The sequence below is a fragment of the Miniopterus schreibersii genome (genome assembly GCF_964146895.1).
Source record: "Miniopterus schreibersii genome assembly, chromosome: 12".
NCBI classification, from domain to species: domain Eukaryota; kingdom Metazoa; phylum Chordata; class Mammalia; order Chiroptera; family Miniopteridae; genus Miniopterus; species Miniopterus schreibersii.
In genome coordinates, this window is record NC_138112.1 from 23,698,689 (window position 1) to 23,704,072 (window position 5,384).

The 5,384-nt window shown below is 40.4% G+C and overlaps 1 pseudogene across 1 annotated transcript; it reads left to right on the forward strand.

Moving 5' to 3' along the window:
* Window positions 1-2,303: 2,303 nt before the first annotated feature.
* On the forward strand, window positions 2,304-4,440 carry LOC308564975 (heat shock protein HSP 90-beta pseudogene; annotated as a pseudogene). Its single transcript has one exon. The product of its transcript is annotated as a heat shock protein HSP 90-beta pseudogene (transcript).
* Window positions 4,441-5,384: the final 944 nt, after the last annotated feature.

Genomic DNA, 5,384 nt, shown 5'->3' on the forward strand with positions numbered 1-5,384 from the left:
CCCCTCCTCCCGCTCTCGATGCTCCTTCAGCTCCCTGGTTGTGGGGCTTCCGATCAGCCCGATCTCAGGAGGCCCTGAGTGACGGTGGTTCTGTATTTTAGTTGTGGTTTTGATGCGGTTGGGGGAGGCGGCGGGTGCAGCTGCTACCTTCACCGCCCGCTTGTTTCTCCAGAATCCCATTCTTGAGCATTTGCACCAGTTTGCCTAACAGCCCTTCCTCACCCCACCTCCCAAACCCCTGCCAAATACCTTATAATATCTCTTCATGTTAAATTTGTATCATTACTCAGGAGCGATCGCTCAGACTACCTCCTCTACAAAGTCCCTTCTTACTAAATTTTACCAACCACATAAAGTATCTTTCTTACTAGAAATCACTTGCCGTTTGTTTTTCTCCATACTGCTTAAAAATACAACATATTTTCTAGTATATAACAGGCTACCTTTGACAAGAAGTTAGAAAAAATTGAAATGATTCCTATGAGGTGCAGAGGAGGTATTTTATTGTGCTCTGTAAGTAGAACATAAGCTTTTTAAAAAGTAGAATCATAATAATGTCAGCAACTAGTCTTTTGTCCATACACATCAGTGCTTCAAGCTTCTCCTTGCATTAGTTTGAATCAACATGAAAGGAAGATTTTGACGAATAGAAGAGGGACATGGGGAGGAAAGGTTAAGATAGATAAGAAATGCCTAAAGGAAAAAAGGAATTGTGAGCTTTCAGATGAAATATAGATAAGTGATCAGGAAAAATGCTTAAATGACATTTGTCCACTCCTTTCTTGGTTTATCAAAGAACCTCTAAGGCAAAGGTCTTATACTCTATTTTCCATCTTTTCAAATGTGCTTTGTTTGAATTCTGGCAGAAATAAGCCTTGTTTACCATGTGAACTTAGGAAGAATCCTTATGTTCCTTGCCTGTTCTGGTCACAGTTGTCTTACCTGACAGAGTTAGATGCTGTTTTTCCGGACTTTGTTAGCCTTTAGAATACAAGTGTCATCTTTGCTTTGGATCTTTGTGAAATTAACCAAAGGTATCTTAGGAAAGAGTCCAAACTATGGAATGATGGCTATAAATTGTTTCCTGTTTAGTCATTGCAAACGTGGTTGTATAACATGAACAATATATGTTTTATAATGAGTTCAGAGTATAAGTTTCCAGTTTTTCTCCAATATAAAGTGAGTTAACTAATGTGGTTTCAAGGATTTTCTTTGTTCAGTTCTGGCCCTAATCGTTTTCCTTCCTTTCAGATTCTGCTGAGTCCCTTGCATATTTGTAAACTGTATTTACATCACGGAGTTTTATGCAAAAATGCCATTCTTTTGTATAAAAAAAATATGGTCACTCTCTATTCACGTTCTCAGACTTTTATTAGTTCTTTGTTGGAAGGAAATTTACATCTCTCAAATGGGCTTTGCAAAATGCCCACTATAAATTATTACTTCTGAAATAGTTTCCTCATCTTATTCATGAGATGCTATTTCTTATTGTCCCTCCCTGTTCTCCAAATTCTTTTATGTTTCCTTTATATTCTGCTCCAGCTGTGATAAAGAGTATAAAACTAAAAATAGAACTATCATATGATCCAGTAATCCCTCTGCTGGGTATATAACCAAAGGAAGTGAAAACAGTACTTTAAGGAGATGCCTACACTCCCATGTTCATTTTGGAATTATACACAATAGCCAAGATGTGTAAACAACCTAAGTATCTATCAGCAGGTAAATGAGTAAAGAAATTGTGAGGTTGTGTGTATGTGTAAGTATATATCACCGTGGAATATTATTCAGCCTTAAAAAGAAGATTCTGCAATTTGCACCAACATGGATAAACCTGGAGAAGGTTATGCTAAGTGAAATAAGTTCGACACAGAAAGGAAAACAGCTACATAATCTCACTTATATGTGGAATCTAAAAAAGTTAAATACAAAGAAGCAAAAAGTAAAACATGATCCCCAGGGCAGGGAGGTGAGGTAAATGGAGAGATGTTGGTCAGAGGGTACAAACTTACATTCATATAGGATGAATATGTCTAGAGATCTAATATGCAGGCATCCCTCAGAGATATTGTGAGTACAGTTTCAGACCACCACAATAAAGCAAATGTCACAATACAGTGAGTCACACATTTTTTTGATTTCCCAGTGCATGTAAAAGTTATGTTTATACTATATTATTGACTGTTAAGTGTGCAATGGCAGTGTGTCTAAAAAAACAATGTACAGAGTCACTCCCGTGCTCGCTGCTTGCACAGTGTGTGAGCTGAACACAGTCCCTGCCCACCCTGCTCCCTAGTACTTGCATGTCTTCACCTTCACAATACATTCATGAGGAAATGCACCATGGAGAGGAAGAGGGGGAGGCTTTTGCCTTTGAGGCAGAAATTGCCCAACTCATGTCTCTCATCATTAATACCTTCGACTCTAATAAGGAAATTTTCATTTGGGAGTTGATCATTAGCGCTTCTGATACACTATGAGAGCCGGACTGACACTGACAAGTTGGACAATGGTAAAGAGCTGAAATTTGGCATCATCCCCAAGCCCCAGGAATGCACCCTGACTCTGGTGGACACAGGCATTGGCATAACCAAAGCCAATCTCATAAATAATCTGGGAACCACTGCCAAGCCTGGTACAAAAGCATTTTTGGAGGCTTTTCAGGCTGGTGCAGGCATCTCCATGACTGGACAATTTGGTGTTGGCTTTTATTCTGCCTACCTGGTGGCAGAGAAAGTGGTCGTGATCACAAAGCACAGTGATGATGAGCAATATGCCTGTGAGTCTTCTGCTGGGGGTTCCTTCACTGTGTGAGCTGACCGCGGCCAGAGCACCAAAGTGATCCTCCACCTTAAATAAGACCAGACAGAGTACTGAGTGGGGAGGGAGGTCAAAGAATTGGGGCAGAAGCACTCACAGTTTATAGGTTATCCCATCACCCTTTATTTGGAGAAGGAACAAGAGAAATAAATCAGTGATGACAAAGCAGAGGAAGAGGAAGGGAGAAAGAAGAGGAATATAAAGATGAGGGGGAGAAACCCAAAATTGAAGACATGGGCTCAGACAAGAAGGATGACAGTGCTAAGGATAAGAAAAAGAAAATGACGATTAAGGAAAAATATATTGATCAAGAAGAAGTGAACAAGACCAAGTCCATTTGGACCAGAAACCCTGATGACATCACTCAGGAGGAATATGGAGAGCTCTCTAAGGGCCTTACCAATGACTGGGAAGACCACTTGGAGGCAAGCACTCCTTTGTAGAAGGTCAGTGGGAATTAAGGGCATTGCTATTTATCCTGTTGGGCTCCCTTTGACCTCTTTGAGAACAGAAAGAAGAACCACATCTAACTCTCGGTCTGCCATGTGTTCATCGTGGACAGCTGGAATGAGTTGATACCAGAGTATCTCAATTTCATCTGTGGTCTAATTGACTCTGAGAACCTGTCCCTGACCATCTCCAGCAGAGCAGAATCTCTAAGGTTACTCATAAAAACATTGTTAAGAAGTGCCTTGAGGTCTTCTCTGGAGTTGGTGGAAGACAAGGAAAACTATATATGAGGCATTTTCTAAAAACTTAAAGCTTGGAATCCTTAAGGACTCTACTCATCAGCGACAACTTTCTGAGCTTCTGCGCTATCACACCTCCAGTCTAGAGATGAAGTGACTTCTTTTTTGGAATATGTCTCTCACATGAAGGAGACCCAGAAGTCCATCAGTTACATCACTGGTGAGAGCAAAGAGCCAGTTGTCAACTCACTTTTGTGGAGTGAGTGTGGTAGTGGGACTCTGAGGTAGAATATATGGTGGAGCCTATCAGTGAGTGCTGTGTGCAGCAGTTCTAGAAGTTTGATGGGAAGAGCTTATTCTCAGTTACCAAGTAGGGCCTGGGGCTACCTGAGGATGAAGAGGGGAAGAAGAAAATGGAAGAGAGAGGCTAAGTTTGAGAACCTCTGCAAACTCATGAAAGAAATCTAGGATAAGAAGCTTGAGAGGTGACAATCACTAATAAACTTAGGTTTTCACCCTGCTACATTGTCACTAGCACCTGCGGCTGGACACCTAACATGGAGTGTATCATGAAAGCCCAGGCACTTCGGTATTACTCTGCAATGGGCTACATAATGGCAAAAAACGCACGGAGATCAGCCCTGACCATCCCTGTTGTGGAGACTCTGCAGCAAAAGGCAGAGGCAGACAATAATGACAAGGCTGTCAAGGACCTTGTGATGTTGCTGTTTGAAACTGTGCTGCTCTCTTCTGGCTTCTCACTTGAGGATCCCCAGGCCCACACCAACCACATCTACTGCATAATCAAGCTAGACCTAGGCACTGATGAAGGCGAAGTGACAGCAGAAGAACCCAGTGCTGCCGTTTCTGATCAGACCCCCTACCCACTGAGGGTGATGAGGATGCCTCTCGCATGGAAGAAGGAGATTAAGAGCTTCTACCTGCAGATCTGTGTCCTCTGTATAGTATCTTCATGGTTCCCCCATCAGCCCTGAGTGGCCCTGGCCCACCTGGTTTCCTCTGCTAATGCCTATAGAGTTTTTTTTACTCTCCTGTCTTTGCCTAAGACAGTTTACCAGAAGAGCCTCAAGCCTTTCCTTCTCACATTTTGTTCTGAAATTAAAGTATGGAAAATAAAGAAGATGCAGTTTTATAAAAAAAAATTAAAATTGCTAAAAATACTAACCATCCTCTGAGCTTGTTGGAAATGTGACATTGATAGACTTGCTAGATGCAGGGTTGCTACAAACCTTCATTTGTAAAAAATGTGGCATCTGAGAAATTTAATAAAACAAAGCACAATAAAAAGAGGTATGCCTGTACAATATGAGGATTGTTGTTAATAATACTGTATTGAATACTGGAAATTTATTAAAAGGTATGTGAGGAGAAGATATGTTAATTAGCTAAAATATGGTAATTATTTCATTGTGTATGTGGATATCAAATATATACACTTATTTTTATCTATTTTAAAAATTAAATTTATTGGGGCAACATTGGTTAATAAGATTACATAGGTTTCAATTCTATGATACATTATCCGTATATTGTATTGTTTGCCCACCACCCAAAGTAAAATATTCTTCCATCACCATATATTTGACCCCCTTCACCCTTTACTACCCCCAGTCCCCTTCCCTTTGGTAACCACCATACTGTCGTCTGTGTCTATGAGTTTTGTTTGTTTTTTTGTGTGTTCATTTGTTGCTTTCAGTTTTATATCCCAAATATGAGTGAAATCATATGGTTCCTCACATTTTCTGTCTGACTTATTTCACTTAGCATTATATTCTCAGGATCCATCCATGTTGTCACAAATGGCAATATTTCATCTTTCTTATAGCTGAGAGGCATTACACTGAATATATATAC